Source organism: Staurois parvus, unplaced genomic scaffold (assembly GCF_062004578.1).
Source record: "Staurois parvus isolate SC_StPar_1 unplaced genomic scaffold, SC_StPar_1.0 ptg000221l, whole genome shotgun sequence".
Lineage (NCBI taxonomy): Eukaryota > Metazoa > Chordata > Amphibia > Anura > Ranidae > Staurois > Staurois parvus.
In genome coordinates, this window is record NW_028318017.1 from 3,405,575 (window position 1) to 3,418,944 (window position 13,370).

Sequence of the window (13,370 nt, forward strand, 5' to 3'; positions counted from 1 at the left end):
GCATACAAGTAATTCAACAAAACAATGGCTGCAACAGCACAGAATACGCCTTCTGGAGTGGCCCAGAGTCCTGACCTCAACCCAATTGAAATGCTGTGGCATGACCTTAAGAGAGCGATTCACACCAGACATCCCAAGAATATTGCTACACTGAAACAGTTTTGTGAAGAGGAGTGGTCCAAAATTACTCCAGATCGTTGTGCTGCTCTGATCTGCAACTACAGGAAATGTTTGGTTGAGGTTATTGCTGCCAAAGGAGGGTCAACCAGTTATTAAGTCCAAAGGTTCACATACTATTTCCTCCCTGCACTGTGAACGTTTACATGTTATGTGCAATTAAACTATGGCAACATCTAATGCTTGTATAGTATTATGTTCAGCAGACTGTGTTCTTCTATTGTTGTGACTTAGATGACGTTCAGAGCACATTTTATGCTCAATTCATGCAAAACTCCACGTAATCCCAAGGGGTTCACATACTTTTTCTTGCAACTGTAGTCTCCAGGGCCACTATGAAACTGTAAGGGAATTCCTGTATGGTGACTGGCGCATAGAAGTACGCAACATCGCACATAGAAATGAGCACGGGCACATTGTTAATAAAAATGAGCATAGGCTTTTGCATGTGCGCAAGAACGCACGCACACGGGAGCATGCACACCGTTTCTGTCGCAAGACAGACTATTTAAAGGAAGCTCTTACTCTCTGTCAGTGCTGACTGGTCTACAGCTAATTCCCAGTGTCCTGCTGTATCCTGGGTGTATCCGTTACTGACCCGGCTTGCCATTGACCTGCTCTTGGATCCTGTTTATGCTTCTGCTCATCGGTTTCTGATCCTGGCTTCCTCCTGACCTTGTCCCTGTCTGATGTTCCGGTACCTCATCGCCTGCTCGTTGCTGACCCTGGTTATTACTCTGACTATGCTTCCGCCTCCAGTTTGGCTCTACAGTCCTGTCAAGAGCTTTTCCTGGCTATCCATTATATCAGCTCAGGTTGTCACAGTTTGTTCCGGCCTCATGTTTATCAGAAGTTCCGGCAAGCCACATACGCAGATCTTGCAGTTCCAGTAGAGTGCTTCCTTAACCTCAGCTGGCCGTTCCGGCATCTCTGTTCCTGCCTGGATGCCCTGCTTGACTTACCGAGGTTACACCTCCAGCCGCAAGTTCTGCAATTAATATCCACAGGTACTCGTGTTTCTCCTGTCACTCAGCACCATCTGTTCCACCTTCAGTGGGGCCTGGGTTGGAGATACAACAGAGGCTGACCTTGTCAATTCAGATTTCTATCAGGTATCAGGTGATCATTTTATAGCTGGCTAATCATAGTTACCTAAGGGAAAGTGGTGTCTGTCTGCACTATAATTTTGTGTTACATAGTTCTCAATTGGACTTCCGGACATCATAATAGTTTACATTGATTTTATGTGTAATTTTTTTGCTGTTTGGTTGAGGTGAACCCAGCACTGTGTGTTTTATAATTTAGAGATCATGTAAGAATTGTTATCTCTTTTTGATACATTGAAATAAAATACATTTTTACTATTCACTCTCCCTCTCCCCTCACTGAAGAACTCAATAGACTCCTCCACAGCGCTACAGACGCTCTGCTTCACCATCCCTGACCTGCACCCCTTCACCTCCCACGGCGCTACAGACACTCTGCTTCGCCATCCCTGACCAACACCCCTTCACCTCCCCCGACCTTTCCAGCACCCCGCTCACCCCAACATGCCGTCCGCACTCCTCCTCCTCGTCCTCCTCTCCTCCATCCCTAAAACCGCCTCCCTCTACCCACCTACCCCCGCTAAACAGCTCTATATCGCCCCCTCACTTCTCCCCTCTCCCCCACTACGGCACCCACCCCCTCCTCCTGTTACTCCACTTCCCCACTGACCCACGTGCCACCACTATCAGACCCACACGCTCCTTCACCTCCCGTTCCCATGCCACCTTCCTCACCCTCCTCCTTCTCATATCAGCTGGGGACACCCTACTGAACCCTGGCCCCTCACCACCTCACCCCCACCCCTAGAGACCCCCCTGCTCACGCCAGCCGACGCAACCCCCTCAACCTCATACATGTGCCCCTCCTCCCCATATCTATCCCCCCTCTCTCGGTTGCACTCCTGAATGCCTGTTCGGTTTGCAACAAGCTTACCGCCGTCCATAACCTCTTCATCTCCCGCTCCCTCAACCTCCTAGCAGTCACCGAAATCTGGGTACAGGCCACTGACTCCACTTCCCCTGCGGCACTCACCCATGGAGGTCTCATCTGGACCCATTCGCCAAGACTGAGCGGTCGCAGAGGTGGTGGTGTGTCGGCTTGCTCCTATCACCGCTGAGCACCTTCCTGGTCCTCCCTAACCCACCCTCTCTATCCTTCCCCTCCTTTCAGGCGCACTGCATCCGACTCTTCTCACCCACCCCCCTAAGGATCGCTGTGATCTACAGACCTCCTGGGTCCATACCCCTCTTCCTGGACAACTTCGCCGCCTGGCTTCCCTTCTTCCTCTCCTCTGAGCTACCGACCATCATCCTCAGGGACTTCAATATCCCCATCAACGACAACAACCCGGCTACTTCCCAATTCCTCCACCTAACCTCCTCCTTCGCGCTCACACAGCACACGCAATCCTCCACCCACATCGAAGGGAACACCCTGGACCTCGTCTTCTCCCACCTCTGTACCCTCAACCAGTTCTCTAACACCCCCTTCCCTCTCTCCGATCACCACCTCATCACGTTCTCCATCTCCCCTTCCCCCAACCCCCCCCCCCCCAAAAACGCCAAACCATCACCAGCCGCAACCTCTACAACCTGAACCCGGCCACCCTCCACTCGGCCGCCGACCGCCTACATGACAGCATCCTCTCACTGTCATGTCCTGACATAGCCACCACCTTGTACAACGTCTCACTGTCAGCTGCCCTAGACTCTCTGGCACCCCTAACCACACACAACATCTAACCTAGACCGCTCCAACCATGGCAGAATGACAGCACTAAATGCCTCAAATGTCGCAGTCGCGCACTGGAGAGACTGTGGCGCAAAACCAAGTCCCCTCATGCATGTTCCCTCTACAAATCTGCCTTCCTCACTTACACCTCCTCCCTCCACGCCGCCAAGCAGACCTACTTTGTTAACCTGATCAACACTCTCTCCTTCTGCCCTCGCCGACTCTTCTCCACCTTCAACTCCCTGCTCTCTCCCCCCCCTCCTCCACTCAGTACCTCACTCACCGCCCACGAGATTGCCACCCATTTCCACAACAAGATTGACGCTATCCGTAAGGACATTGTCAACTCGCAATCTACCTCCCCACCTAGCCTCCCCACCCTCGTCACCCCCTCATCTCCCCCCTCCTCTGCCCTCACAACCGCACTGCCCCCCACCTCTCCCAAGGCCCCGCCCACCGTAACCCCCCCTGCACTGCACTCCCTCAGCCCTGTCACCACTGAGGAACTCGCCAAGGTCCTCTCAGAAGCCCGCCTCACTACCTGCCCCCTGGACCCTATCCTCTCTCAACTCCTCCGGTCACCCCCCTCTTCCCTCATCCGCTCCCTCACTCACATCTTCAATCTCTCCCTCTCTACTGGCGCATTCCCCTCCCCCCTAAAGCACACGCATATCACCCCCATCCTCAAAAAAGCCCTCCCTGGATCCCGCGGACCCCAACAACCTCAGACCCATCTCCCTGCTGCCACTCACCTCCAAGCTCCTTGAGCGCATAGTCTACGATCGCCTAAGCGCCCACCTTACTGACAATAACCTCCTTGACCCACTACATTCTGGCTTCCGTCCCCTACACTCCACTGAAACTGCCCTCCTCAAAATCACTTACGACCTACTAAACGCCAAAGCCAAGGGCAACTACTCTGTCCTCCTTCTCCTGGACCTCCCCCTCCTCCTTAATAAACTACTCTTCCTTGGCATCAGAGATACCGCTCTCTCCTGGTTCTCATCTTACCTATCCCGACGCTCCTTCAGCGTCACCTACAACGGTGCCACCTCCCCCTCCCTCCCCCTCTCTGTTGGGGTCCCCCAAGGCTCTGCCCTTGGACCCCTTCTCTTCTCCATCTACACCTCCTCCCTGGGCAAACTCATACACTCCCACGGCTTCAACTATCACCTCTACGCTGATGACACTTAAATTTACCTCTCCACCCCTCTCCTCACCCCCACTATCTCCGCCCGCATCACTCACCTCCTAAATGACATCTCAGACTGGATGTCGCTACATTTCCTCAAGCTTAACCTCTCCAAAACCGAGCTCCTCGTCTTTCCCCCTGCCCACACCCCCTCCCCCCATCCTATCCATCATCACCAACAACACCACTATCATTCCCGCCCCGCAAGCCAAAGTCTTTGGCATCATTCTTGACTCGAACCTCTCCTTCCAACCTCATGTCAAATCACTTCCAAACACATGCAGGCTCCACCTCCGCAACATTGCCAAGATACGCACCTTCCTTACCCCAGACACCACTAGACTACTCGTACACTCCCTGATTATCTCACGCCTTGACTACTGCAACTCCCTCCTCACCGGCCTACCCCAGTGCAAGCTCTCCCCGCTTCTGACCATCCTGAACTCAGCGGCTAGACTCATCCACCTCACCAACCGCTCCACCTCTGCCACCCCCCTCTGCCTCTCCCTCCACTGGCTCCCGATTGCCCAACGCATCAAATTTAAACTTCTAACCCTGACCTACAAAGCCGTTCACAACACTGCCCCTGACTACCTCTCCAACCTGACCTCCAAGTACCGCCCTACCCGTACCCTTCGCTCCTCACAAGACCTCCTTCTATCCTGCTCCCTGGTCTCCTCCTCCCATGCACGACTGCAAGACTTCTCCAGGTCCTCCCCCATCCTCTGGAACTCACTGCCCCAATCCATCAGACTGTCGCCTTCCCTCCTCACATTCAGGTGCTCCCTCAAAACCCATCTCTTCAGGGAAGCCTACCCCACCCTCACCTAACGGCCATTCTCCCTCATTCCTCCCACCACTTCAATCCCCTCAGGCCCCTTCCTACTGTACCACTACCCCCTCCCTCCTAGATTGTAAGCTCGAAAGAGTAGGGCCCTCTTACCCCTCGTATTTTGTTTGTTATTGTTGTACTGTACCATGTATTGTCCCCCCTCTATTGTACAGCGCTGAGCAAACCCTTTGGCTATACCCTATATATTACCCTATATAAACTCAATGTAGTAATAATAATAATAATAATAATATTCTTTACTCCATGTAAGCCCCTTCGCCATTAATAACCTCTTTCTGTCACCCTACCCTGGGGCTTTTCCCCAATGGACTGAAGTGAATTTTTTTCTTTTTTAACTCTATGGTTTTGGTTACTTTGGCAAAACTTAACAAGCGAGAAGCTCCTAGAAACTTTACTTTTTAAATCCTAGATGCTCTTTTTTGCGTTTTTATTTTGTCTAAAAACAAGAATCATCGCATGAGAGGGAACACTCGAAAAACATCCTCCCACCACCTGTTTTCCCCTATTTTCTCTTTTTTTTTTGCTGTGTCCCCTTTAACACCTTGCCTACCAGGCACTTATACCCCCTTCCTACCCAGGCCAATTTTCAGCTGCCACACTTTGAGTGACAATTGCACGGTCATGCAACACTGTACCCATAAGCCATTTTTTTCACACAAATAGAGCTTTCTTTTGGAGGTATGTAGTTGCCGCTGGGTGTTTTTATTTTTTGCACTATAAACAAAAAAAGAGCAAAAATAAAAAAACAAAAGTTCTTTGTTTCTATTATAAAATTTTGCAAACAGCTAATTTTTCTCCTTCACTGATGTGCGTTGATGAGGCTGCACTGATGGGCACTGAAAGGCGGCAGTGATGAGCTGGCACTGATATGCAACCATGATGGGCACTGCTTGGCGGCACAGGTGGGTGGCACTGCTAGGCACTGGTTGGTGGCACTGCTGGGCACAGATGGGTGGCACTGCTGGGCATTGATCATCAGTGCCAATCCCTCCTCTGACAATTGCCGGTTTATCGGCAGTACTTTCCTCACACTGTGACCGCGTGAGGAAAGTGCAGCTGATAACCAGCAACTGCATTTACTGATGATCTGCTGTGTCATTGGACATGGCTGATCATGTGGTAAAAGGCTGCTGTGATTGGCCTTTTACCACATCACGTGATCAGCTGTGTCCGTAGGATACAGTGATCATGGAGATCACCAGGGTCGCGCTGGAGGGCGCATTCTGGGAGGATATCATATGACACCCTCCCAGAACTGGCCGGCCGCAGTGATGCCGTCATTTGGCTATCTGCGGTCAGCAAGTGGTTAAGCAGCTTAGTGAGGGAAGGCAACAGGATACAAATGGCGGCTTGCTAAGTTCAAAGTCATTAACCAATCAGGACTAAAAGAAAAGCAGCATTATTCAAGCTACAGCCTCATCTGATAGGAAGGAAGTCAGAGAGTGAAAGACTGGCTGACCTGGAACCGACAAGCAGAGAGGCAGGAAACGCGACTGCACCAGCTATCCAAGGCTATGCTATTTGTTTACTTGGTTGCCAGGTGATGAGTGGAAAGCGCACACCCTCCAAAGAGGATAAGAAGAGAGCATGTCACACTAAGGCAGTGTTTCTCAACTCCAGTCCTCATGGACCCCCAACAGGTCATGTTTTCAGGATTTCCATTATTTTGCACAGGTGATTTGATCAGTTTCACTGCCTTAGTAATTACCACAGCTGTTTCATCTGAGGGAAATCCTGAAAACATGACCTGTTGGGGGTCCATGAGGACTGGAGTTGAGAAACACTGCACTAAGGTAACACAGCATGGAGGAGAATAGAGGGCGTAGCACAGCGTTCATCAGCACCTCAAAGACCAGTGAAATATGTGCTTTTCCCGCAACCCAGGCACAAGGGTAACTTGGCTTTAGGGGGATTAACCACCCATACGCTGGGTCTTCCAAACCAGGAGAGGCTGAGAACCTAGGGGGAGGTGCTGTAGCGGGGATACTGCTCATCAACACCCATCCAATCTGGAAACCTTTGGCAGGTGGCCTCGAGCGACCGAAAAAGAACACCGGGGATCAGGAGGGAGGGACTTTTATTCTAGCTATTGGAGGTTGTCCTGGGGGTTATCTACAGAGGATCAGCCCATGGTGATATGAGGTGTGCCAGGAAATACTTTTTTTTTTCCTTCAGCCCCTAGTGGGAGGGACTCCCACTTTTCTTAAAGATACCAATCAAGTGCTAATCGACCTGCAGGAGGTGGTGACCAATCCTTGTACTTTTTTAGTGATGGCAGATATTGCCTGGCTATATAGCAATATCAAGGATGGGATGGAGGTAGTGGATTTTTACGGATGGAAAGCTGTGGACCTTCCAGGTATTCAAAAACAGTTTATTCTCCAATTGCTTGATTTTGCTATGAAACACAACTATTTTTGGTTCAACAAAGTTTTTTTTCTCTCTCTCCGCAAACTAGGGAAGTTGCCATGGGCACTAAATTGGTGCCCTGTCTTGCAAACCTGTTTATGGCCAGGTGGGAGGAGGACATCTATTCTCAAGATAGGCTGAAGTTCATATTCTAGCGGCGGTATATAGATGATCTCCTCTTCCTATGGCAAGGTGACATAAAATCCCTGGATCATTTTGTGGGGATGTAAATACCAATAATCGTAATATTAGATTGTCCCATACCTCTAGTTGGGTGGAGATTATTTCTTATATTTAACTCTGATTATAATTATTATAATAATTATTAATGGAAATGGTACTGTTACAAATTTTTTTTTTTCTCCCTCCCTCTCCCTCCTCTGCCTCAGGAGTACCCCAATAGACAAGTTTCTCAAGCAGCTGAGCACCCACTTGCCTCCTGTTCCTCACCTGTCACAGGGGACTCAGCAACTGCTGCAGCCAAGATAGAGCACGCTCCGATCCAGGAGAACACCCTAATCACATGCCGCCCCAGCCCTCACCTCCTCAGGCTACCCATGATCCTACATCACCGGCTGAGATAGCACAGGCGGTGGTAGTGCTCCTCACCCCCACCTTTACTGAAGCTGTTATTCACTTCTTAACCACTTCCAGACCGGACACTTTTACCCCCTTCCTGTCCAGGGCAATTTTCAGCTTTCAGTGCTATCACACTTTGAATGACAATTGCGCAGTCATGCAACACTGTACCCAAATTAATTTTTTACCATTTTTTTGAGACAGATAAAGCTTTATTTTGGTGGTATTTATTCACTGCTGGGATTTTTATTTTTTTTGCTATTTAAATGAAAAAGTCCAAAAAGTTTGAACAAAAGTGTTTTTTTTATAAAATTTCGCAAATAAATAATATTTCATCATAAATCTTTGCCAAAATGTATTCCGTTATCTTTTTAGTAAAAAACAAAAAACAAATTAGTTTATAACCAAAAATTATAATTTTTAAACATTTTTTTTTTACATTTTTATTTTATTTTTTATATTATTTTTTATTTATTTATTTTTTTATAATGTCACCCTAGCAGTACAGTGTCACCATGGTGACACTGTACTACTTGTGGGGGGTGATGAAGATTTTTTCTTTTTTTACAATGATTGCTTTTTACACCCATATAGGATGTAAAAGCAATCATTTCTCTTTCTCTCTGTGTGCATTCCTGCACTTATTGAGAAGTACTGAGTGAGCTGTGATTGGTCACAGCTTGTCACATGGTACAAGGCTGTTGTGAATAGCCTTGTACCATGTGACCTCTGTGATCATTCACAGATTTCACACGTAGTAAGCAATGATGTAACAAGTGACATCTTGCTTACTACTTTGCATGTGATCACTGATTGGCCAATCAGTGATCACATGATCGGGACCTCGTACAGAGGTCCCGTCCGACGATCGGTGTTTCACTGTGTCCGGAGGACACAGCGGGCACCGGATTGCGGTGCTGCGCGCTCCCAGGGAGCGCGCACAAGCAGGCTGCGGGGAGGCAATTCATAAACGGCCACCCGACCCTGTACTGCCACTGTCCGGCCGTTTATATGCAACGGCCGGTCGGGAAGTGGTTAAAGGGCCAGTGCAGTGTCACAGAGATCTACATCCCATGACCCAGAGGATTACACTGGCAGAGGAAAGGATAGCCACTGTGGAAGATGATTTTGTGGCCATTGCTGCAGCTGTACGCAGACTCACTACCTACCTCACAAAGGAGCTGTTTGACAAGATAGATGACCTTGAAAACTGCTCATGGTGGAGTAACCTGTGCATCATAGGGCTGCCCAAAACCTACACACTGCCTATGTTGATCAACATTTGCTCCACAAACATCCCAGAACAACCGGGCCTCCGCTTGTCCTGTCTAATTAAACAAGCTCACTGTATCAGACCTCCATTGGACTCGCTTTAAACCCTAGACCGGTGATTGTCCACTACCTCAATTATGCAGATAAGCAAGCCATCCTTCCGAAATCTTGGAGGGCACACAACATCTCTGTTGATGATCAACTGCTATTCTTATTTGATGATTATTCCATTGAGGTGATGTGACAATGTAAAGCATTCTCCGCCATCTGTCCCACCCTCCACCACAAACGCACCACAAACGCATCACATTTTCACTGGCATACCCTGATGTGCTACATATCCAACCTACTAATGGAGACCCTCTTCCTCACCTCCGCCCCCCCCCCCCCAGGGGAAAATCTGCATTGTCTCAAAATCAACAAATGGGTGCAATTTGGCTGAACAGAACGCTACAACCATTGAACTGCCTCTGCTCGTACTTCACCTACAGCTGAAAGGCCTGTATGCAAGTATCCCTCTGATATATTGTTACCCACATGTTATGGCTATTTTACACATCCATGTTTGTTCATATGTGGTTTAGATGTTTTCATGTTTTAGCCTAAATTCCCCTTGCATCTCCCCTTGTTAGCCACCTAAGCAGCCATTGGCCCATTTATGGTTTCTAGCACAGCTGGCACCTTAGTGTGTCTGCCTCTATCATGGCCTTCTTTATTCATCGGACACAGCTTTCTCCTAAACCCCACATCCTCTATTGGTATTTCCCTTACCAGCCCCCCTCTTTTTACCCTCCCCCTCCTAATACTCCCCATTCCCCTACCTCTCCCTCTTCGGTCTTTCCCTCCCTGTTCCTGAACATACCTCCCATCCTCAAACCATGTCCCTCCAAGGTGGGAGTTCCCATGAAGGTTGTTCCATGTGGGGGAAAAAAAAAGTCCCAGATGACTGAAAGGAGATTTTTCCCTCCTGCTATGTTTTTCTTGGTGGTTTGGTTTGTTAATTATTCCACTTATGTTTCTGTAGATCATCTTTCCCTTTAATTGTGACCCTGGACTCATTGGGGCAATGCCTGAAGTGGTGTTGCCCTTCTTTGGGCTACTTTATTTTTCTTCAACAAAGAAGACATGGCTTCTTCAGATTACAGGGATCATCTAAAAGTAATCTCTTGGAATTTTAAGGGGCTATGTTATCCTAACAAGAATAAGCAGGTCTTAAGCGTTTGCAGGCGGATGTTTCTCTTATGCAAGAGACACACCTGGCTGCACATGATCTTGCATGTCTTTCTAAACTATGGGTTGGTCAGGTATATGGCTCTCCTGCTATAGGTCGCAAAGCGGGCATAGCTTTTCTATTACATTTCTTCTATCCTATGCTCACTCACTCACATCTTCAATCTCTCCTTCTCTAATGGTGCCTTCCTCACCCCTCTAAGGCATGCACACATCACTGCCATACTTAAAAAGCCCTCGCTGGACCCCACCAACCTGAACAACTTAAGACCCATCTCCCTGCTCTTGTTTACTTCTAAACTGTTAGAACGCTTAGTCTACAATCGCCTGAGCTCCTCCCTCACCGACAACCTTCTTGGCCCTTTACAGTCTGGCTTTTGCTCACTACACTCCACTGAAACTGCCCTACTAAAACTCATTAATGATCTATTAACTGCTAAAACCAATGGCCACTACTCCATACTCATCCCAACCAATGGCCACTACTCCATATTCATCCCAACCAATGGCCACTACTCCGTATTCATCCCAACCAATGGCCACTACTCCATACTCATCCCAACCAATGGCCACTACTCCATACTCATCCCAACCAATGGCCACTACTCCATACTCATCCCAACCAATGGCCACTACTCCATACTCATCCCAACCAATGGCCACTACTCCATACTCATCCCAACCAATGGCCACTACTCTATACTCTTCTTGACCTCTGCGGCTTTTGATACTGTTGACCGTCCCCTCCTCAAAAAACTCCACTCTCTTGGCCTCAGAGACTCTGCTCTCTCCTGGTTCTCCTCCTACCTATCGCAGCGCTCTTTCAGTGTTACCTCTAACTCTGCCTCCTCATCTCCACTCCCTCTTTCTGTAGGGGTCCCTTAAGGTTCTGTCCTTGGACCCCTTCTCTTCTCCATCTACACCTCCTCCCTTGGTCACTTGATAAACTCCCATGGCTTTAAGTACCATCTCTATGCTGATGACACACAATTCTATCTTTCTACTCCTCACCTCACCGCTTCAGTCTCCTCTCGCATTACTAACCTAAGTGACATATCGGCATGGATGTCACTCCACTTCCTCAAACTCAATCTTTCCAAAACGGAGCCTGCAGCCCATGCCCCCTCCCCTGACTTCTCCATCAAGATCAATAATACAGCCATCAGTCTCTCCCCCCCATGCCAGGGTACTAGGTGTAATCCCAGACTCCCATCTGTCCTTTCAGCCCCAAATCCAATCACTGTCCAAATCTTGTAGACTTCCCCTCCGCAACATCTCCAAGATACACCCATTCTTAACCTCTGAAACTACTAAGCAACTTATTTACTCCCTTGTTTTCTCTCGGCTTGACTATTGTAACTCCCTCCTCATTGGCCGACCTCATCGCAGGCTATCCCCTCTTCAGTCTATCATGAATGCTGGTGCCAGACTCATCCACCTTACCAACCATTCCATATCTGCCATCCCTCTGCCAATTCCTCCACTGGCCTCCACTTAGTGTCCTCCATCTCTCTCTGCCAATCCTTCCACTGGCCTCCACTAAGTGTCCTCCATCCCTCTCTGCCAATCCCTCCACTTGCGTCCCATTCCTCAATGAATAAAATTCAAAACATTAACAATAACATATAAAACCATTTATAACCCCAACTGTCCTCTATGCGCCTCACAAGACCTCCTGCTCTCTAGCTCACTTGTTTCCTCCTCCCATGCTCATCTCCCGGACTTCTCCAGAGCCTCCCCCATCCTCTGGAACTTTCTACCCAAATCAAACTATTACCTACTCTGCCCACTTTTAGGTGATCTCTGAAAACCTATCTCTTTAGGACAAGCTATCCTGCCTTCAGCTAATAAGGGAATCTTCTATTCCTCCTACCAGTCCATCCCCCACAGTTATTACCTTTTTGTTCCAATAGCCCCTCCCTATTGGATTGTAAGCTCCAATGATCAGGGCCCTCCTAACCCTCTTGTATTGAACTGTATCATTGCTGTATTGTCTCCCGTTATATTGTAAAGCGCTGAGCAAACTGTTGGTGCTATATAAATCCTGTATAATAATAATATATTACATAAACACCTGTGCCATACCATGCACTCTATCGAAACCAATTCTGATTCTGCACACTCACTTTACACTTGACTATCGCTTCTTGTGACATTGCTATTTCCAACATCCATGCCCCCAACTCCCCAGGGCAGGCCTTTTTTTTAAAGATTTGGTCTCTTAGGCTATACAAATCCCTAAACCTTGCCACATGCTTGGCGGGGACTTTAACTCTGTCACGCATCCACTTGCTGACCGCACAAGCGACCACTCGCCACGACACAAACAGCAAACTTCTCAGGCCCCTCCTCCTACTCTCCTAGCGCAATCCATCTCTATTCAATCTCAATGATATGTGGTGTCTAACACACCCAATGAATTCTCAATATACATTCTACTCCCATCCACACAATTCCTTTTCTTGTACTAATTACTTCTTCTAGTCATCTGCCTTCCTACCTCTGACTTGAAAGACTGTCATATGCGATATGGCTATCTCTGACCACTGTCCTTTATTACTTCACTTGTCTGGACTAAAATCACCGATACCCCCTCCCCCACACTGGATCCTGGTGCTTCCCTTCCTACTTATCAAATAACAATGATTTCATACATATCCTTTATACTGCTTGGGCAGAGTTTGCGCCACCAATGGAGCCCATATTACTAATCCCAACCTTTTTTGGGAAGCAGGAAAAGCATTTCTCCAGAGCAAATAGTCTCATATACCACACAATTTAAAAAACAATCCCTACTTCAATATCAACGGGCAAGGGAAACCCTTCGTCAAGCCCACATTGATCTTTCTCTTTATCGCATGCCAGCTACCAAATTGGCTT